Source organism: Ovis canadensis, chromosome X, assembly GCF_042477335.2.
Source record: "Ovis canadensis isolate MfBH-ARS-UI-01 breed Bighorn chromosome X, ARS-UI_OviCan_v2, whole genome shotgun sequence".
In the NCBI taxonomy this organism is placed as follows: domain Eukaryota; kingdom Metazoa; phylum Chordata; class Mammalia; order Artiodactyla; family Bovidae; genus Ovis; species Ovis canadensis.
The window spans coordinates 84,498,080-84,521,047 of NC_091727.1; the positions used below are offsets into that span (position 1 = coordinate 84,498,080).

Here is a 22,968-nt window from a genome sequence, read left to right on the forward strand (position 1 = left end):
TAAGAGACGTGAGTTCAATCACTGTGTCGAGAAGATCCCCTTGAAAAGGGCATGGCAACCCACTCCAGTATTCTTGCCTGGAGAATCCCACGGACAGAGAAGTCTGGTGGGCTACAGGCCATAGCATCGCAAACAGTCGCACACGATTGAAGCTACTCAGCATGCACACATGCACAACAAGGTCATACTGCTAAGCACATGACAGGCCAAATGAATAGACAAAGTGTTGGAGCAAGGAATAGTGACTTTATTCAGAAAGTCAGCAGATCAAGAAAATGGTTCATTAGTATCCAAAAGAACCATTTTACCTGAGTTAGAATTCAAGCTTCTTTTATAGTAAAAGGGGAGAGTGTGGCTGGTTGTTGTAGACCTCTTGGTGCCAGGAAGACCCTGGAGGAAATGTGATAATCCCTTGTTCTTGCAGGTGTCCGGGTAGGTCAGGTCATGAAGTTCCTGTAAACCTTCAATAAGACAAGTGCTATTTTCTGTCCTGTAACTTTTTATCTCTGTATGAATGAAAAGTGTTATGGCTTTAAAGGTTAAGCCTGGGAGTCAGAGACTTGAGAAAAAGTCTACTATATATTTTAGGTGATAGGCAATGTTCTTTTACTGATTGAAGAGATGAAGGTGTGGAGCCATGAGAAAGAAGAGATGGAGGACTGAGTCTGTCACATTGTAGTCAGAAGCTAATGAGCTAAGCAGAAAGCCTTTCTAAGACAGATAATAGTATTTGTTTCATGGTAAGAAAAAGAAATAAAAGGTATTCATTATTAGAAAAGAAGTCAAACTGCTATTACCTGAAGACAGTTTATATATATAAAAATCTCATGAAGTGAAAGTCACATAGTCGTGTACAAATCCCCAATGGACTATAGAGTCCATGGAATTCTCCAGGCCAGAATACTGGAGTGGGTAGCCTTTCCCTTCTCCAGGGGATCTTCCTGACCCAGGAATCAAACCTTGGTCTCCTGCATTGCATGTGGATTCTTTACCAACTGAGCTATCAGGCAAGCCCCCAAATCCCATAGAATCTACCAAGAAAAACCTAGAAGTAATAAGTGACTTTAGCAAGGTTGCAGGGTACATGTGTGTTAGTCGCTTAGTCGTGTCCGACTCTGTGACCCCATGGACTGTAGCCTGACAGGCTCCTCTGTCCATGGGTTTCTCCAGGCAAAAATACTGGAGTGGATTTCCATTTCCTTCAGGAGATCTTCCTGACCCAGGGATTGAACCCGGGTCTCCTGCATTTCAGGCAGATTCTTTACCATCTGAGCTATAGGGAAGTCTGGGACTTTGAAGGGATATGAGAAAGCTTTGGGGGGATGGACATATTTATTATATTGATTGTCATGATGGTTACATGGGTGTATACGGATATCAACATTTATCAAACTGTACTCTTTAAGAATGTGCATTTTAATTATACCTGAGTGAGGTCTTTTAAATAAAAAGATTAAGTGAAGAAGGAGGTGGCTGACAGAGACAGAAAAAATAAATGCCTGAAGGCTCTGAAGAGGTTGGAAAATGACCACAGTGAGGAGTCTGTAATCAGAGAGTGGGACACTTGAATCACTGATGATTGAGGTGGGAGAGGGCAGTTATACGAGATGACAACACCTGGGAAGTGACCAGGGGAAGTGGATGGCTGGGGTAGAGGTCATTTTTCTGCCTATTGCATACTCTCTTCTTTTTGCCTGAGCACAACCTCCCTCACTCTTTGCCTGGCCAAGTCCTACTCATCCTTCATGTCTCAGCATTCCTGTCCCTTCACCAACAGCACCTCAACTGGCGTTCCTGTCCCTATCTAAGTTAGGTTCTTTTCTAATACAATCTTGGAGTACTTGCTTTTCTTAAGCACTTAACACAATGATTACATATGTATTTCTGCAATTCCTTCAGCAGTTCTAAGCTCCACGATGACAGGAACCATGAGTAGTTTCAATGTCCCTTGTATCTCTAGCATCTGTGGTGTTTCATTGCTGTTGTTTTTCAGTCACTCAGTCATGTTCGATTCTTTGCGATCCCATGGACTGCAGCATGCCAGGCTTCCCTGTCCCTCACTATCTCTTGGAGTTTGCTCAAACTCATGTCCATTGAGTCGGTGATGCTATCCAACCATCTCATCCTATGTCTCCCCCTTTTCCTCTTGCCCTCAGTCTCTTCTCTCCCAGCATCAGGGTCTTTTCTAACGAGTTGGCTCTTCGCATCAGGTGATCAAAGGTTTGGCACTTCAGCCTCAGCATCAGCCCTTCCAATGAATATTCAGAGTTGATTTCCTTTAGAATTGACTGGTTGGATCTCCTTGCTCTCCAAGGGACCCTCAAGACTCTTCTCCAACACCACAGTTCAAAAGCATCAATTCTTTGGTGCTCAGCCTTCTTTATGGTCCAACTCTCACATCCTTACATGACTACTGGAAAAACCATGGCTTTGCCTAGATGGACATATGTCAGTAAAGTAATGTCTCTGCTTTTTAATAGACTGCATCTCTGACATTTGAGGCAATGCATGGTGAAACATACATCTTTCACATTTTCCAGCTACAGCTTGGCTTCCTGAAGGACCTGAACTGACACATTTCACCTGAGGGTAGAGAGTACCTCTCCTCCTCTTTCATGGCAAAGGTAGGAGAAAAGCCAAAACATTTGGTGTCCCATAGTCAAGCATGTGTCTCTACCAGGGCCCAGAAGCACACCAGAAGCTATTTCTAGAAAGACATATAATCTCTGATGCTGATGGCATGGCCTTCCTCCAGAACCCCAGGGACCTAGGTTGCAATTCTCTTACAGGGGCTGGCCTTGAACTTGACACTGCATCCCTGCCCATTACTGATACATCTGACACCATAAAGACTGTCATAAAAGATGGTCCACACAACTGCTTCCATTGTAGCCTGGACCTGCTGCAGGTTCCTCTCCTGCACCCCAGCTGTGAGCCTTCTGCATCATCATATGGACTGTAGCAATAACCCTGCTGTCTTCTTTGTGGTGGAGGATTCAAGATGCAATCATTTGTCTTGCACTTTGGAGGGAACATCCTGGCATGCTTCTGATTACTGAACTCCTAAAAACTTCACTGAATTGTCAGCTTCCTGGATTTTCATAGGGTTTACTTCTCATGCTCTTGAGCACGTGTCTTACAGACCCCTCTACTCATCTTCTTCAATCGACATGATCATGTCAGTTTAACTGATCTGAGTGATGTTCTATGGGTTGTCTAGATGATCCACATCTCTTTGTACTATGTTATGAGATCGGGTATGATGTAGGGCAGGAGAGTTAACATAGCAGTGGAATAAACTTTAAATAGAGATGTCTGTCCATATGATTGTGAACTACTTCTCATCCTCTTTCTCTGATTGATTGGAATAGAAAGGAATGTACTCATCAAATCAATGGCCACATAACATGGACCTAAGGGCCTATTAGTCTGCTTGAGCAATTATACCACATCCAGCACACAGCATCCACAACTGGAATTACTACTTGGTGAAGCCTGGAGTATACAGTCATTCTATAGAATTCAACCAATTTCTGCAGTCAACAGACTACCAATGCAAATGTAGATATGATGGAGACCACCACCCCTAAATCTTCAAAAGTGGTTCTAATCTCTGTCATGTCTCCAGTGATATTGTTTGTAATTGACTCTCTTGGTTGTGTGTGTGTGTGTTGGGGCGGGGGTGGGGGCAGGGAAGGGGTGTGAGTGGTGTGCAGTTCCATAGACTTGCACATAACTTTCACCAGTGTAAAGACAATGAAAGACCACCTAAAATTTGGTTTGGATGTGGAGACCAATGAAACTCCCCCCCACACACACACACACATATCCCACCCACATCAAGAAGTCAAGAAATGGTTCATTACTTTCAGAATCAAGGGTTCTGAAGAGAGCAGGACAAGACTCTCAACCAGTTGTGAACTGACTTTTGAGAGCAAGGAACAGAGAGTGGCCAGGGATTTTACCATGGAGGACAAGTGGGGCCAAAGTGAGAGTTCTCACATGTGGTTACCAGCATATATGGTTCTGATCTCCCTGTGGTGCTAAAGGAAGGAGCACCCAGGCTTTCTTCCCAGTTTACCCAGATATCACGCACAAGGGGGATAGGAAGGGCTAGCTGAAAAAGGAAAGGCCAAATTCTACCAATGATAAGGGATGGGAGTGGTACTCTTCCCTGCACTGCTGGGGCTCTGGGAAATGGAGGCCCTTAGGGCTGGAAATATGGAAATATAAACCTCAAAATGGCCTGTGCTGTGCCTGGTCTTAATTCAGGGAGAGCTTTTGCTAGAAGAAATAAAAATCAATTAAAGCAGAAAAGCAGAACCTGACTGCAGAAAGGAAGACAACATGAGGCATAGAAGAGTTGGCACTCGCATAAGCATCTGGGAGGCAGGAGGTTAGATAACAAATACGACAGTTGAAAAGGCACCTCTCTCTCATGGCTGAACCGACTGCCTGAGCACCATGCTCACCAGGCTCACCAAACCCTTAGCAGTAGTAACTACCCACAAACTGGAACCAGCATATACTGTGATGAAAGTAACAGAGGTCACAGATCTAAGCATAGTTCTACAACTTGATAACCAGTGTAATCCTCTCAGTTCTCTTCTACTCACTTTCTACCACTGAAAAACGAAAGGCGCCAGCCACTGCTCTGCAGATTGAACCACCTAACCGGTCCATCTCCCTCTTCCACCTCTTGATAACAATGTCCCCTCCCCACGGAGACCCAGCGCCACGAGTTGGCAGGTCCGCTCAGGGTCTCTCGAGGTTGAAGGGTCGACCGCCCTCCCCGCATGTCCATGGGTCCTGGCCGCGGCCACCTCTGAAGACTGGCGTCTAGCGTCCAGAGTCCACCAGGGCAACTTGCTAAACAGCCCCTTTGGATCTTTGCGGGTACCCAGCTCCCTTCCTCTCTCCCACCTCCGCCTGCACTGTGGTGATAGTGCACTCGGGTTCAGGGGGCCTGCGTCAGCTCTAGGCCGGTGGGACCACCCAAAGCTTCCAGGCCATAGGGGGATGGGCCGCGAGAGCCCAGGGCGCCGGGATGGCCATCGCCAAGATGGGCGGCCAGGCAGAATTGTGATCCTCGCGCGCCATCTGGCGGCCGTCGTGGAAACTGCCGCCGAAGCTTCTCGCGCCCAAGGTAGCCATTCGAAGCGTGAATGGTCGCATTTCCCGATAAGCACCGCGACACAAGGTCGCGGCTGCAGGAAATGGCGGCGCGCGCAAGCGCACAGGCGCCGGACGTAGACGCGCAACCTCACCGGGCACAGACACGCAGACGCACGCAGGATGGCCTCACGCTCGAGAAAATGTCTCCCGAATCAGTAGTGCCTTCCACCCTGGCGACTGCACTGCTCACCGAGGGCTCTCACAGACCCCGAGTCAGCCTCTGGGCAGGAAGGGGCCATCGATGGGCCCCTGTCTGCAGCCTCCTACTCACAGCCCTGCACCCTGCCTCCTGCCTGCTCCCAGAACACAGGACTAGTGCGGGGGAGTGGGACAGGGAGAGGGGTGCCCGTGCCTGTCACCATGCCACCCTACCCTGGACTCAAAGTGGAGGACAGTGCTGCCAGCCTTTCCCTGCCTCTGAGGAAATGGGGCTGTGGAACTCCTGCTGGCCCACCCTCCTTTCCTCGGACATCACACTACCACCCCCCGACCCCCGTCCCTGGGTGCCCAGATCAGGGCTGGCTGCCACTGGCCAGCAGGGGTAGACCGATCTCAGGAAGGTGGGCAAACACCCATGCCCTGGAATACTGCACCAACTCCTGAGAGCGGCCGTTGATCTCACACCAGGACCTTTCTGTGGCTGGCTGGTCCTTAGGATGGCACACGTGACCTCTCTCAACCATCTGGGTGCCTGGAGCCCCCACAGAGCTGCCAGGGATCCTAGAGCCTGGCGTCCTACCTGCTGACCCTGCCCTCCCCCCACATCTAACCCACTTATTCCTGGAGGCTCCTGAGGTTCCTGGGGACCCAACCAGCCACAGTCCCTGCCCACAAATCCCTGTCGCCAAGCTCCGTCCAGCCCAGGGAGCCACACAGACCATCTTGGACCCTGCCGGGACCACACTGCAGTGCTGACTCGGGGTACCAGGCCACTGCACCCCCACCTCAGGCAGCCCCTCCCCTCCACTGTCCAGAGCAGAGACGAGACAGCTGAAACTTTCAGGAAACTTTATTTAAGAGCAGCACTGACTGAAACCATTGAAGACAGGGAATGACAACACAGAGAACTCCTAACGGCCACAGATCACGGTCCTAGCCCCTCTTCTCCTCCCAGGGTCCCTAACGAGGTACCTGCACTGCCCACACGCAGCAGTCCTCCCTCCCCCGACACTCTCCCTTCCTGAGGGCCTCGCAGGTGGTGTCTTGCCAGGAAGGTGGGTGCTGGCAATGCCAGATCCCCCGAGGGCAGCTCCTCCCACTTGGGCCCACATGCTCTATGGTGGGCACAAGTCAGTCACACATCAGGACACGGTGCAGCAAGCCAAGGACGCAGAATCCCGAGGAAGCACAAGGTGGCCAAGCAGAGCACAGGTCCTGGGGGCCTCCCGAAGCCCCACTGTGGCACCAATGCAGATCTTCCTTCCATGAGTCCTGGGGTGGACGCTGGCTGAGCCCTCGTCCATCCCCTCCTTCCCACCGGTTCCTGAGAGTGGGCTACGGTGTCTCTGCACCACAGTGGGGGGAAGTGCTCAGAGAAGAACACACGCACGTCTCCAGGAGAGCCAGCAGAACTGGGCCTGAATCTGCACCGGGAAAGCACACGCTGAGCTGAGGACTCGGGACCACAGCGGGTAGGGCCTTGGCTGGTGCTGAAGCTCAGGACACATGGCAGGGCCCAGGAGTGGCTGACTGGGTAGGTGGGGACAACCAACCCAGGTCCATGGGCACCGCAGGGCTCTGCGGCGGGTGGGAGGGGAAGTGAACGATGGCTTGGGGGTGTGTGTTGTTGGAGAGGGGAGAGGGGACTGGGGCATGGAGGGATTCCTTGAGACCTGGGTCACTAGGGAGCCTACAGGGACACATCTGGACTTCCCAGGACAGGGAGCAGCCTGCCCCAGGGGATGCTGAATAGGGGTCCCCTCTGGGTGGGGGAGGCCCAGGCACCATGACATGGCCCTTAATGTCTCTCAGGCCAGTGTGGGCAGCAGCTGTTTGCAGGCACCCTTCACCTAGGTAGGGACTGCCCACTAAGGGCTGTTCCCAGTTGCAGGCTTTGGGGCTGACCTTGGCATTGGCAGCTGGTGAGTGGTACTTCTCCAGGCCAGTCCCAGGTCTCCAGTGACCAAGCACAAACCTAAGCAGAACAAAAGAACCCTCCTTCCCACCAATGAATTCTCCTCCTCCTCTTCCTGCACCCCCCTCCTCTTCCTGCACCCCCCTCCTCCCCTTCCTCCTCCTCCCCCTTTTCTTCCTCCTTCTCCTTTTCCTCCTTTGGAACAAAAGTTTACACGCACACCCACTCACACCAAAGCCAGTTGTGGGGTACTGGCCCACCAGGTACCCAGGGCCCTATCATCTCCTCACAGTCTTTGCTGTCCTTGTCCCTACAGTCCTTCCAGGCTGCAGGGGCCGGGGTGGGGGAAGACTGCTTGTAGGCTGGTGCTGGGTGCCCGTGGGCCTCTGGGTTTTCTGCCCTCAATTGCAGAAAGGCTCCAGGGTTCTGCCTTCCAGGGGACGCCCTAGGGCAGATGATCCTGAAGACAGGCTGGATCCTGTGGTCTCCCCCCTGGAGCATCTCCCATCTGCCCCACAGCTCTTCCTTGCCAGTGCTGGCACCTTGTGGCAGAGATGGCCTCCAGAGAGGCTCCTCTAGGTCCCATGTGACCTGAGGGACGATCAGCATTGTTAGCTCAGCGCCCACTGGATGGGCGTTTGCAGGTGGCCAAAAGCCAGGGCCAATGCCAGAGCCCTTGACTATACCTTCAGCCTTTGCTATGTTGGGATCTCTGTCTGAGGTGTGGGCACCCCTTTTGCTGCACCTAATGGCCCCCTACTTGGATCTCCCGCACCTCCCTGAATTGATTTTGGCTTGGTTGGTGGAACACCTTCCGGCTGGTAGAGGCTGAGGGGGCTGGGCCAGGCTTCCCTGCCCCTCTGCCCCACTCAAGGCCCCCACTGTTTGTGTGGACTGCCCTTCTTCGCCTCTGCTATGTTGGGGTCTCTGTCTGAGGTGCAGGCACCCCTTTTGCTGCACCTGATGGCCCCCTACTTTGGCCTCCCATGCCTCCCTGAACTGATTTTGGCTTCATTGGTGGAGCATCTTCCAGCTGGTGGAGGCTGAGGGGGCTGGGCCTGGCTTCCCTGCCCCTCTGCCCCACTCAAGGCCCCCGTTGTTTGTGTGGACTGCCTTTTCCACCGTTACACTTTTTCTGTTGCCTGCTAGCAGAGGGTGTGCCTGGATATGTTGAGCCTATGCTTCCTAGGCCTTGGGGTGGTTCAATGGCTCCAGCCCTTCTCTCATTCCCCGACTCTTCTGTTGTCAGCTGGGCCTGGGCTTTGCTGGAGGCTGGTTCTTGGCCATAGGAAATAATGCCTGGCTGTGGCCTTCCTCCCCAGTGTCACAGCTGGAGGACAGCCACCTGCACTTCAGAAATGGGACGATTCCTTCCTGGATGGTCTGAGTACTGCTCTCAACAAATGTCCCTACCTGCACCATGACCTGAGGGATCAGGACATTGTCTTCTGGTGCCCTGCAGACCCTTTCTGCTTGACTCTGGTTCTCCTCAGTCACTGCCATGGTGGCCTCACACTCCTCTTCATCTCGAATGAGCTTCATTAACTGCAGTAAAGTGGGCGCACACTTTCACTGATCCAGTAGATCAAGCTTGCCCTGGAGGGCAGTGGTCATGGAGGCCTGAGCTAGGATGTGTTTCAGGCAAGTCGTGTCTCCACTTCTCACTGACAAGGGGCTGTGCTGCACTGCTTTCTGAATCAGGGGCTTTAACCGTACCAGACTTCTGGAAAGTCTGGGCTAACTTAAACTGTAAGGTTCTATGGGCCTCTTTAGCCCCAAAGATCTGCTTCAGGGTCTCCAGGCACTCCTCCACTGTCATGGAGTCATTTCTGACCCTGAGCACCTGCATGATGGACTGGGCAGGGCCGTATAAGCTCTCCAGCAAATGCCACAGCTTCTCAGTCTCAGACACCTGCCATAGCTGCATCATCTCAGTCATCTGCTCTAGCCAGGTTTCAAAGCTCTCTTCACCTGGGCCTGGGAGAGTGTTTCCTGAAAACGTTTTGAGTTTTCGGTACCACAGGCTTTCTTTCAGAGGCTGCAAGACTGGTTGCCTGACTTGATCCACGCCCTCCAGCTCTACACCCTCAGAATGAGTGCTGTATCCCAGGGTTTTGGCCACATCTACCATTCTTCGACTCTCATCTTGTAGGAAGTACTTCAGTCTGTTGATAAATTCCTCATCTGGGCTACGGGTTTCACCACTTCCCAGGTACCTCCCTTTCGTAGGATCCAGCTAGGCACTGTAGCATAATTGATGATGTCAGTCAATTCAAGGAAAACTGCCTTAGCGTGGTCTTCCCTTCTGAACTGCACCCTGTAGGTGCAGAGGGACTCAGCCCCTCCTCAGGGTCTCTTTAATTTCTGCCTCACTACACTCCATGGGGATCCCCATGATTAGTAAGTCCTTCCTAGGGTCCAGGTCCATTCCTCTGCACCAGTCCTCCAACAGTCACAGCCATTGCTCCCAGTTTCTATGGACTAGTCTAATACTAAGGGCAGTAATCAGCTCACAAAGTGTGACGAGGAGTCAAGGAATTTTGGGTCAATGCCAAGTATGGAGGCAGAGTCGTCTCTGTTTTCCACAGCCTATAAATGCAAATGGAGTGAGAACATCATTAATGCCCACCCTCCCAACCCCCCACCAAACCCGCTCCACTACCCCCTCCCCTTTCTGGTCACAGGGATTCAGCCCCTGTTTCCCAGGGCTTCCCCAGTCATTTGGTGGAAGGGTTTCTTTAGGCCCAGCTTCCCCCAGCTCATCCTGTCCCTGCTGACCTCTACTTGCTGTGGGCTCCTCCTCAAAGTCCCAGGACTCTGCTGTTTGTCATGGAGGTGCCTGTGGTGAAAAGGCCAGAGGTAGAGGTAGGAGGTGGGGCCTGACAAAGCGTGTGTGTGTGTGTGTGTGTGTGTGTGTCCACACCCATGCCCTGGCTCAGGGCTGTTCAATCCAGGGCACCTGGTACCCATTTCTCTGGGGCAAAGGTTAGAGGATGAAGAGGTACAATTCCCTTCTTTCTTAGAAAATGCCTGACAGAAGAGAAAGATGACTGGAGCTCTGCACAAGGCAATGAACTGATGGGTGAAGAGAATGTGTGACAAGCTGTCATATTGCCATGGATACTGAGAACAGCATGGGCCGTGGGTTTGCATCACTGAGGGGTGTCATGTAGTAGGTAAGGTTAAGGAGCAACAGGTGATGTCATTGGCCTCTAACCAAAGAAGTATCCTTTGTTGGGGGGGGAGGGAAGATGGGGGGTGGGCAGCAAGTATCAAGAGCTGAAAACAGGAACCTATGGTTTCTAGCTGTTTGGAAGCTAGAATCAGAGGCAGAAAAGAGACCCAAAAAGGGTCTCCAGTGCCACATTGCAGGCAGACCCTGTAAACCTTGGCAGGCAACCCCACCCTTCCTGCTTTTTGCCAGGGCTACAGAGGCCTCTCCCACCTCACAGCTGTTCAGCACACTGGTTAGGGATCCAGTGGCAGTGCAGATGCTAGAATTCCACCCACAGGCAGCACCAGACCTGCCCTCCAGCGCTGCGCACAGAAAGTTCCTGGTGCTGGGGCGATGGACACTGCTTCACTGGATCTGTTCCGGGCCAGGCCGAGGTTCTGCCTCACAAGCCCCTACTCAAGCTGTGCCAATTCTGAGTCTACAGAAGTGCTCACAAACACTCTGGTATAGGGGTACAAGAAACTGCTCAACTGGTATTCAGTGCTAGTGCAGTTAAGATTATTACTGCAGTGCGTGTGCTTAGTCATGTCCGACTCTTGCGACCCCATGGACCATAGCCCATCAGGCTCCTCTGCCTATGGGAGTTTTCAAGCAAGGCTACTGGAGTGGGTTGCCATTTCCTCCTCCAGGGAGTCTTCCCAACCAAGGGATTGAACCCGTGTCTACTTGCATCTCTGGCAGATTCTTCTGCCCAATGGCTAAGCCATTGGGAAGCCCTCAATTATTATTACTCTGCCCTCAATTCCAGCCCTCTTTTAAACCTTAATCTGCCTGAAATGCAGGAGACCTGGGTTCGATCCCTGGGTTGGGAAGATCCTCTGGAGAAGAGAACGGCTACCCACTCCAGTCTTCTGGCCTGGAGAATTCCATGGACTGTATAGTCCATGGGGTTGCAAAGAGTCGGACACAACTGAGCGACTTGCAGTCCCTCTGCTGCTGCTACTGCTGCTAAGTCACTTCAGTCGTGTCCGACTCTGTGCAACCCCATAGACGGCAGCCCACCAGGCTCCCCCGTCCCTGGGATTCTCCAGGTGAACACTGGAGTGGGTTGCCATTTCCTTCTCAAATACACAAAGTGAAAAGTGAAATTGAAGTCGCTCAGTCCTGTCTGACTCTTAGCAACCCCATGGACTGCAGCTTACCAGGTTCCTCCGTCCATGGGACTCTCCAGGCAAGAGTACTGCAGTCCCTCACTGGCTCTTAAACCTTGCCCCCACTGTCAAGTCCCACCTCCACCAAAGCGCAACTGACCTTAAGTCCCACCCCTGACGCAGAGCCTCCCTGCATGTTTGACCCAGGTCACCACCAAGCCCCAACCCGTCCAAGTCCCACCTCCAACGAAGCCCCATCCCCAACGGAGCTCAGCCCCTGATGCCAATCCCCACCCCAATGGAAGTTCAATCTCTGCCCCCACAAAGCCCCACCCCTTCCCGTGACCCAACCCCCATTCAAGTCCCATCCCTAAGGAAGCCTTGCCACTACCTAAGCCCGATCCCTTCTCCCACTCAAGCGATGTCCCCACCTCTTTCCAAGCACAATGCCTGTCCTAATCCCCGACCTCATTCAAATCCAACTACTGTCCCAAAGCCTCTGCCTTCATTTCCCTGTGGTCCCCACCCTCACCTAGGCCCACCTTCCTAAATCCCTTTACACACTCTCTACCTCAAACACCCCTCATTCCAGAGCAGGAATACGTCTGATCAGTGGAAGTTGGTAGAGGCCAGGAGAGAAAGGGCTGAAGCCACTTCCCCTCCAGGGTAAGGCCCAGAGCTACCAGTCCTGACCGCAATGTCTGTGAGCAGGGTTAGGTGTGCAAGAGGTTCCCTTGCAATTCCAAAGCTGGTCACAATGTCTGGAAATGGCACAGTACTGGTGCATGCCAGGCCTGATAAACGGCATGGTCCTGGTGCATCAGGCCTGATATAGTGGGATCCCACTTCCAGGGGATCTTGATAAAAATGCAAGTTCTGATTCAGGAGGACTGGAGTGGGACTGAGATTCTGTGTTTCTCCTTTCTAGAAAGCTGGGTGGTTACTGAGCAAGATACTTGCAGAATCCCCTTTAAGTGCAGGTATTTCCTATGTCTGAGAAGGGGAACACAGACCTAAATATGCCTGACTTCACTAGAAAGTACTATTGAAAGCCTGTTGAATCAGTCTCCTTCCCATGCCAATAAAAAGTGGTTACCTGCTGGTGTCAGAAAGTCACAGACCCTCAAGTGGGGCATTTTACCTGAGGGCTCTCATAACACAAGTCCACTGTGGCTCTGTGAAACCCCCACTCAGCCACATGGCATTACAGGTATGATAGGTATCACAAAAGGTGATACCATGGGAAGAGGTGTTCTGATTGCCATCCTAGAAAACAGTGGAGGTTAAGAAACATGTCTGAAAACATATTACATTATATTGGTTTCAAGTGCATAACATAATGATATTTGTACATGTTGCAAAATTATCACTATGATAAGTCTAGTTAACATTTATCAATGCACATAGTGTTTTTTCCCTGCAATGGGAATTTTTAAAAATCTACCCTCTCAGCAACTTTCAAAAATACACAGTACATTACAGTTTTTTTAACTATAGTCTCCATGTTGTACATTACATCCCTAGGACTTATTTATCTTACATAATTTATGTTTATGTGTGTGTATGTGTATATAAGATGTCCTACCCTGATGGTATTACCAAATTAGGTTATGAAAGCCCTTCAAGGAGCTCCATTATGATTGGTTTAGAGATAAAGTGCTTTTTATGAATTGAATATTCTTAAAGTTCTCAGAAATTAATGAAAGTGAATTTACTCTCACACAACTTTATTTTAGCAGTAATTATGTTTTATATATATTATGTCAGCCTTAAAGATAGTTTCCAAGATCTTTTGCTAACTTAAAACTTGAACTTAAGCTAACTATACAAGATGTGCAGGATATGTTTTTGTAAGGAAAAAGAATAATTTTTTCCTAAAGTAAAATGACTGGTTGTTCCTGAATGAAAAAGATGAAGGGGCAGGACAAAACCTGAATGGATATGGTTCTCAGAAAAGTGATTTTCTTTCTTGTGGTCTAAGCTGACTAAAGATCAACAGATTTGTATATAATATTTTAAAAACTGAGCTATGATATCAAATAGTACACTAATGCAAAACTAGAATTTGATTTTCTCTGTTAAACTGGAAACATTTCCTTAGATTATTGGTAGTAAAATTACTAAGGTTGTAAAATGTTTTTCTTTACTTTTTGAGTCATCTACCTAGAAAGCAAAGATTCTTTCTTATCAGAATAATTTTCTTTCCTTTATGTTGACTTTATCATGGCCTTCAATCAAGACGTTGTCAATTTTGAAAGCACTAACGTTCTTTATAATTGCATTTCATTCAATATGTACTTTCAAAATATTTTGTCACTTTGGTTAAATAGACAAATAGTGTTTGTTATGGACCTATGATCTTATTTAACCCAGTGTTCAAATTTCCTGACAACTCTTATTTTACTTTCCCCACACTCAAATCCTAAGTGATATATTCTTTGGTTTTTTTCCCCTGCCATGCCAGGAGGCTTCTGGGATCTGATTTCCCTGACTAGGGATTGAACCCGGACCCTTGGCAGTGAAAGGGCCAAGTCCTAACCACCGGACAACCAAGAAATTCCCCTGAGTGATATAGTCTTTATTCTGAAACCCTATTTGAGTTTTCCCATAAAGACCCTGGAAAATCACAAAGGATCTTTCACCTTGTAAAAATTTTATTTGATATATTGAGTTTCATGGGAGGCTTTGTCAAATCACAAGAGATGCCTAACCTAGGTTACATTTGTGTGGACAAAATGTTATTGAAATGAATGTTTCAAAAACAGTATGAATTTCCTGGAGGTTTGTCAATGCCCTTACTGTATATGATATGTCTTGGTGCTGCTTTGCCTGATATTAAACTGTTTAAATTCATGCAAAAATGGGCACGATAAAAGAATAGAAACAGCAAGGACCTAATAGAAGCAGAAGATATTAAGAAGAGGTGGCAAGAATACACAGAACTATACAAAAAAGGTCTTAATGACCCACATAAGTCATAAGTCATGACCCACGATGGTGTGATCACTCACCAGGAGCCTGACATCCTCGAGTGTGAAGTAAGGTGGGCCTTAGGAAGCATTACTACATACAAAACTAGTGGAAGTGATGGAATTCCAGCTGAGCTGTTTAAAATCCAAAGGGATTATGCTGTTAAAGTGCTACGCTCAATTTGCCAGCAAATTTGGAAAATTCAGCAGTGGCCACGCACTGGAAAAGGTCAGTTTTCATTCCAATCCCAATGCCAACAAATGTTAAAACTTCCATGCAATTGTGCTTATTTCACTAGCAAGGTAATGCTCAAAATCCTTCACACTAGGCTTTAGCAGTACATGAACCAAGAATTTTCAGATGTACAAGCTGGATTTAGAAAACGCAGAGGAATAAGAGATCAAATTACCAATATCCATTGGATCATAGAGAAAGCATGAAAAAAAAAATCTACTTCTGCTTCATTAACTACACTAAAACCTTTGACTGTGTGGATCACAACAAATTGTGGAAAATTCTTCAGGTGATGAAAATGGCAAACCACCTTACCTGCCTCCTGAGAGACCTGTATGCAGGTCAAGAAGCAATAGTTAGAACCGAACATGGAATAACGGACTGGTTCCAAATTAGAAAAGAAATATGTCAAGGCTGTATACTGTCACCCTGATTATTTAACTTATATGCAGAATGCATCATGCAAAATGCCAGGGTGGATGAATCACAAGCTGGAATCAAGATTACCAGGAGAAATATCAATAACCTTAGGTATGCAGATGATACCACTCTAATGGCAGAAAGTGAATAGAACTTAAAGGGCCTCTTGTTGAAGGTGAAAGAGGAGAGTGAAAAAGCTGGCTTAAAATTCAGCATTCAAAAAACTAAGATCATGGCATCCAGTTCCATCACTTCATGGCAAATAGAAGGGGAAAAATTAGAAACCATGATTTTATGTTCTTGGGCTCCAAAATCATTGTGGATGGTGAGTGCAGCCATAAAATTAAAAGATGTTTGTTCCTTGGAAGGAAAGCTATGATAAACCTAGACAGCATATTAAAAAGCAGAGATATCACTTCGCTTACAAAGGTCCATTTAGTCAAATCTATGGTTTTTCTGATCTTCCTTGTAGCTCAAACAGTAAAGAATCTGCCTGCAACACAGGAGACCTGGGTTCAATTCCTGGATTGGGAAGATCCTCTGGAGAAGGGAATGGCAATCCACTCCAGTATTCTTGCCTGGAGAATCCCATAGACAGAGGAGCCTGGCGGGCTACAGCCTGTGGGATCACAAAGAGTCGGACATGACTGAGTGACTAACACTATTACTACTATGGTTTTTCCTGTAGTCATGTACGGATGTGAGAGCTGTACCATAAAGAAGGCTGAGCACCAAAGAATTGATTCTTTCAAACTGTGATGCTGGAGAAGCCTCTTGAGATTCCTTTGGACTGCCAGATCAAACCAGTCAATCCTAAAGGAAATCAACCCTGACTATTCATTGGAAGGACTGATGCTGAAGCTGAAGCTTCAATACTTTGGCCACCTGATGCAAAGGGCCGACTGATTGGAAAGGACCGTTATGCTGGCAAAGATTGAGGGCAGTAGAAGAAGGGGGCAACAGAGGATGAGATGGTTGGATGGCATCACCAACTCAATAGACATGAGTTTGAGCAAACTCCGGGAGATAGTGAAGGACAGGGCAGTCTGGCATGCTGCAGTTCATGGGGTTGCAAAGAATCAGACATGACTTAGGATTGAACAACCACAAACAGTGTAGTGTTATCAATCATAATTCTAGTTATCTTTTAAAATGTTGCACGCCGCAGAAACAACCAAATTTCCTTGTCAGTTGCATTATTTTTGTGTTGAACTCTCATCAGATCTTTAACTATGGCATTTTAAATCTTTTGTCTTGTACTTATGCTTCCCCCAAAGCGCTTGCAATCACCTATAGGCCACAATGCTTTATCTTCAAGAAAAAGGGACTGTCTCAGACCCTCAGGTAAAGGACTTTGCCAAATGTTCTGAGGCACAAGTTTCTGATGCCATTACTTAAATAACTTTGAAATCCTATCACTGCAGTGAGCCAGAGTTTCCAGAACTCTAGGGTATAAGCTGATAGATTCATGAGACTGCTAACCTAAGACTGAGCAGAACAATAATTAATTACATAGGACTTAATGAACTGATGAAGGATGATTATGGGTTTTGTTTGGAACATTGCTGATGCTTTCATGATCTACATTCTGGATAATAGAAACACTTTCTCATTTATCTTAACCTATCTATAACTCTTAACAATATAGTAGGCACCCAGAAGAGCAGGTCAGCAGACAGGAGTTCCTGGGCAGCGGGGGATGGGATGAGGAGGGAACACAGGGAGCATTCATGAGTGAAGCTGTGTTCAGAGGATATTCAGAGGAAAAAGAATCCTGCAGATGTCATTAGATAATGGGCCTGGCACACAAGGTGCTTCTTGGGCTACAGCACTGTGCGGAAGGTCTTCAGTGTATACAGTGAGGAAGGCCTGGTGCAGGGATTTTTCATGGGACAGATGGCATGGTGCAGAAGCCACTCACAGGCAGGGTATATGGTGCAGAGGAAGGCTGGGTGGAGACAGCATTTACAGGGTAGCCCATCAGAAAAGCAGTGCCACTCTTTCCTAAGCAGGAAGGATTGAGAACAGGAAATGAGTGGCTTTCACAACCAGTAGAAGGTTGGAGCAGTCAAGGGGAGGGAGGCTGCTGCTGATACACTAGGAAAAAGCCCCCACTGATTTCAGCTGCAGGCAGGACCGTCATGGATGATTTTCAGGAGGTTTCCCAGAAGTCACTGGGAAAGAAACCAGGTATGACCTCTTTCTGAGACTCCTTAGTGCCCAGTGCTGCTGCCAGAGAATAAGGGCTTCTTCTTCTCTCAAAGTACTCTAGTAGCTGGATAATCAAACCTGGAGGCACTTTGATGAGGGATTCTAGAACATGTAGTTCCTAGGACTATCCCTTATATTGAGTAGAAAATGTACAAAGGGGCAGAGATGTGGCCTAGCTGCTAACAGCCAATCCAGCACGGTCCAACTCTTTGACCACTCATCATCCATAATACTTTTCTCTCCATGATTTTCTTCCAAATGGTAACAGTAGCAACACCATGCTTCTGCTTAGCATGATGCAACCATTCCTCATACAGGTGAATGCACTTCTGTCTTCTCCAGGAAGGCGGGATGGCAAAAGTCCCATTAGATACACTCTCATTCTCTGGGGGATGTCTGTTCCTTCTCTAGTTCTGCTATAATTACACTTTGATATACTGTACTCTATAGGTTAAATTATATTATTAAGTATCACCCACACAATCCAAACACAGCATTTGGAAATGTGAGAAATAAAAAATAATGGGCATGAGATTCAACCATATAATAACAAAGCAAGACAAAGTATGTGTAGCTTCTATAGTTGTTATTTGGGCAACTGGCTATGAGGTCATACTCAGTATTTATAACTTCCTTCTTCCACTAACACTTCAGTTCCCTATGACCTCATCTAGATGATTGTGGTTGTTTATGTGGCGGTAGGATACAAATCTTTATTCCTAACCAATCCGATCCCTTACTACTCCTGCCTGCGTGAGTCATTATAGTCATCCATTATATTGTATTATTGGATATGAGAACACTAAGAGACACTTTTATATTTTTCTCCTAGGTTCCAAATATTGTCCTTCTTGCCTTCAAGGTGTAGTAGTAACTCCATTCCCCCTCAATAATCAGGAGCAGTCAGCCAGCAGGTAAAATAATACCTGTCTTGTTGATTCAGTGCCAAGAGGGTCCCCAAATGACTGGGTGGCAATCTCAACTTTAAATTCAATATAACCACTGTTGGGTCCCCTGGTGGAAGATTTCCTCTACTGGGAAATTCATGGGGAAAAGATATTGTGCAGAAAAACAGGACAAGAGGAATGTGTTGTATGGAAATTCACAGGTGGAATACCTTCATAAGTAGAGTCCCCCAGAGGACCCCATGTGGAGTGTATGGGTTGGGGGCCCTCATAGGTGTGGATCTGTAAAGAGGGAGGAGGAATAGCAAAGCTGAGTATAGGGATCAAGTGGCTTGCTGGGAACCTGCTCTGCTAAGTCATTTTTCAAAATAACACTACCCTGTTTGGGCGGGGGGGGGGGGGGTAGTGCGGGGTGATTGTGTCACTTATCACCAATAGAGTCCTGGAAATATCTGGTTAGGAGCTATTGTTATAGATCTTGTTCTTCGAATTGGTAAAGCATCTTCTTCATTTCCCAATGGTACTCATGTAGCCAAGATGGTGGCTGAGGTTGTGGTGAGAATGTAGCTACAAGGATACTAGTTCAATATCTACTGAATACTGGATCCCAAAGTCCCTACTCAGTAGTGGAGGGATTTCTGTCATGTCTTCTATCTTTGAGCTGATTTCCTGATCAACGCTTTTTGGCCCCAGGTGGGATCAAGACATAGATGGCATGTAAATTATATTTTGGGGTACAAAACTTGGAAGCATGGATCACCTGATATGAAGAATGGCTGTTCAACAGGATTCTGACAGCCTTGGCCACTGGCACTAATGAACAAGATGAAAAGTCTTTCCTGTTGGTACACATCTGGAGGAATGGGTTGGGATGTATGGTTGAGGGGGCACCTTTGAGGAGAGGGTTTGAGAGATGTCTATTCAGAATTACTGCCAGAGTTGATGGGAACAGAGGTATTTAAATGGGAAGAGTTGACAAAGGAAGAATCCAATAAGCATATTAATATATTTTAGGGGCTAGCATACAAGAGAGGGATTATAGATTATCAGTGGATGGTAGTTAAAGGAAACAGGTTATAACTCAACTGAGGAATGCATTTCCAGAGACAGAATGGGCTTGTAAGGGACTGTGCTCCTGGTGATTGCAAGTACTCAATAAGGACAAAGCAGCCACCTATCAGCAATGAAAGCATGGGCCCAACAGAATAAAACATTACTCATTAAGATCTGACAGGTCTAAAAAAAAAAAATCTGACAGGTCTATTGAATAGGAAGGAACTCCAAAAGGGAGGGGGGATATATGTATATGTATAGCTGAATCACTTTGCTGTACAGCACAAACTAACACAACACTGTAAAGCAACTACACTCCAATAAAAATAATTTTAAAAAAAGAGAGATCTGACAAGTCTAGAATTGCACACCTCCAGTGCATGTATAGTTTCTAGATAATGCTGTGGCTTTTTTTGCTCTTTATATTTGATACTTTTAAAAGTATTTATTTGATTTTGTAAAGAGAATGGCTTCAAGTAATAGGAGAAAATTAATCACACAGCCAAATGCACCAAGTTATTACATTTAAAAAAGGAAACATTAACATTTACACATAAAGTATCTCATCATTTATTATGTTTGTGTACATTACTGTGAGTCAAGCAAGTATGATTAAAAATTCTAGGCAAATAAAAAGAAGCAAAGTGTAATGCAACCACCTCTCTTTCTTAAGTCTGCAGAATTGTGAGCCATTTCAACCATGAAAGATTTTTTTCAGATTAAAATCAGTATCTTGCACATTGGTTCTAAAACTCCGTTAAAGACAGAGTGTATCTTGAAGGTGGGGAAGCCAGCCTGTCTTGGACCTCTTTCCCTTTCACTAATTCATTCAGCACCTATGTGTCAATCCCTATCATGTGCCAAGTCCCAGGCTGAGGGCTAGTCTTGAGGAAAATCAGCTCATATTTTGTGTCAGGACATGGCATGCTGTGCCAATTTCCCCCTCCAGACCAAATCTGATGCACATCCATGTAAATAAATGGAATATTCTCTGATCATTTGGCAAAAAGAAAAAGTCCACCATCCAGTGTGCACAGAGCTCAGAAACTGGACAGAGATTTCTAATGAAATCAAGAGAAGGGGTGGTCCCAAAATGGTGGAAGAATAGGACGGGGAGACCACTCCCCCCCCCACAGGCTCATAGAAAAAAAAAAGATTATTTGAATGTGGAGAAACATCCACAAAACAACTTCTGAACGCTAGCAGAGGACACCAGACACTCAGAAAGGCAGCCCAAATTCTTCGGAATCAAGAGAAAAGGTCATTTTAAAAAGGCCAATCATTAAAAATGATTTAATCAGAAAAACTGTCAGTTTGTCCTTTTGTGGAACTTACACAGTGAAAGTGAAAGTCGCTCAGTCTCATTCTACTCTTTGTGACCCCATGGACTACACAGTCCATGGAATTCTCTAGGCCAGAATACTGGAGTGGGCAGCCTTTCCCTTGTCCAGGGGATCTTCCTAACCCAAGGATCAAACTCAGGCTTCCTGCATTGCAGGCAGATTCTTAACTAGCTGAGCCATAGGGGAAGCCCAAGAATACTGGAGTGTGTGGCCTATCCCTTCTCCAGTGGATCTTCCTGACCCAGGAATCAAACTGGGGTCTCCTGCATTGCAGGCATATTTTTACCAACTGAGCCACCAGGGAAGCCCAATTTACACAGTAATCCTGGTCCCAAAGGTGGAGAAGCCCAGTTGCATGGGCCTACATCTGTCCAGCAGGCCAACAGGAGTCCCTGTTCCAAGTTCCTAGGGTCTTGGTAGTTGCTGTTAGCTTGGGACAGAGTCTGGACTGGAAAATGAGACATCACTGAGCGCCCTGTGCTCAGATCAGTGAGCTCACTGGAGCTTCCCCTGGGTCGACAAGCTCTTCTTTGGGAAGATCTGTGAGTCAAATCTCTTCCCAGCTAAGATTATTTCAGTTCAGGAGTGTTTTCATGGAAAAGGAGGGTGAGGGAGCCCAGTTTGGCTCTTCTTGTATTTTACCCAGGATGTCCAGAGGAGGAGTGCAATTTCCCACCTGCCTCTCTTTGTAAAAGTGTGCCTCAGGAAAGGTCTGAGGGGGGCAGGTTCCCCGGGAGGACTAGGTAACCTCCACACAGGCTCAGGACTATGGCTACAGTTACTGGAGAGACACAGCAATGGTTCTGACTGCTTATCTGAGCCTCAATATCCTTATTTGCAAACTAGGGAGAAGAATACCCTCTTCACAAGATTAGAATGGGGATTAATGCCATCACTCTGTTATAATGCCTGCTATGTAGTAAGGCCTCAAGAACACTAGCTGATTTCCCCGCCTTCGTAATCTTGCTGGAGTCTATACACTCTAAGACCTACTTTAGGGGATCCCTGTGTAAAGTTTAGGGGTTGGAAACTGAGGTCAAATGTATCAATCAGCTATCAAAATTCAGACACAGATGTCCATTTGGTCAGTAGGCTCTTCAGAATTACATCATAGAGAATTTAAACCTAATGTGTAAACTTTCTAATACATGCCCACATGCTTACGGGGAAGAACTCAGCTATATTGAAAGGTAGGTAGGAGGAGGTAACTAAAATCTTCTATGTAACTCAATTCAAAGCAACAAACTAGTTGTAAAAGGATATGGAAAGTTCAAAAAATATATATATGGTAAATAGACAAGCTAAACATTAGCCTATGTCGATCCCTAGCATTCAGTGTGTGCAATTTACCCACCAGGGATCATCGACATTCTTTAACCTGGCCCCTAAGAAGCTTCAGGGGGGGTCTCCTTCTGCTTTCAAGTCCCAAAGTCACACTCAGGCCACCTAAACTCATCAGGAAGCTGACCAGTCTTAGGGAAGTCAAAACGGAATTATGGTTCAACACTCTTTGCTTGAACCTGAAGTAAGATCATGGATGGGAAGTACTTTTTCAGCTATAAAAAGGTACACACACAAGGGATTATCATAGCATCATCAAGATATGCTACTGGATGTAAGCAAGTTCAACTTAATAAGGGCAAAAACATGAACAAATCAAAAGCATGAGGAAGGAAGTGAGGGAAGAACCAGCAACTTGGGGCAACTGGGGATAGTCAAACTTGTCCAGGAGTCATCACTTTCTTCTCAGCCTGGAGGAAGTAAAAGAAAATAGAAGTATCCATGAGATTGGAAACACACACCCAATCCAGTGAGCAGTCAGAATATCTTGGGGAGGGCGACTGCTCCAGGCATGGGAAGTAATAGTCCAGATCAATGTTTGGATGTGTCTTCTGGACAAAAGGCAGAACAGGCTCGTAGGTGGTGGCAGGCCTGGTTGCTACCCATTCCCATTGCCTTCAAGAGAGATACTATGTCCTGTGCTTCTAGTTGAACAGGTGCTAAGGAGGAGGGGCTGCCAGGATCACCAGTCCCCATGAAGCTCAAACACTGAGGTCAACTCCACTGGTTTTTAGCATGCAAACCTGTGTTCAAGCAGAGTTGACAATGTGGACCAGAAGCTGCCCAAGCACCAGGACAGCACCATCACTTCCCACACATGCCCACTTATCCTGGCCTTTACCTGCTGTTGGTCCCCAGCTAAATATCTTGTTTTACTGAATATCTTGGCTGTTGAGTCCTGATCTGATGCTATCTG

The 22,968-nt window shown here is 47.2% G+C and overlaps 1 protein-coding gene and 1 pseudogene across 18 annotated transcripts in view; both read right to left on the reverse strand.

The window, feature by feature from the left end:
- Window positions 1-4,977: 4,977 nt before the first annotated feature.
- On the reverse strand, window positions 4,978-9,698 carry LOC138930789 (paraneoplastic antigen-like protein 5; annotated as a pseudogene).
- A 10,224-nt stretch (window positions 9,699-19,922) lies between these two features.
- Window positions 19,923-22,968, reverse strand: part of ZNF185 (zinc finger protein 185 with LIM domain) — a 66,780-nt gene continuing 63,734 nt past the window's right edge. For all 18 annotated transcript variants that reach the window (XM_070290561.1, XM_070290552.1, XM_070290551.1 and 15 more), the window contains one exon: window positions 19,923-22,462. The gene's annotated coding sequence lies outside the window, so the exon portion shown is untranslated. The remainder of the gene's footprint in view (window positions 22,463-22,968) is intronic.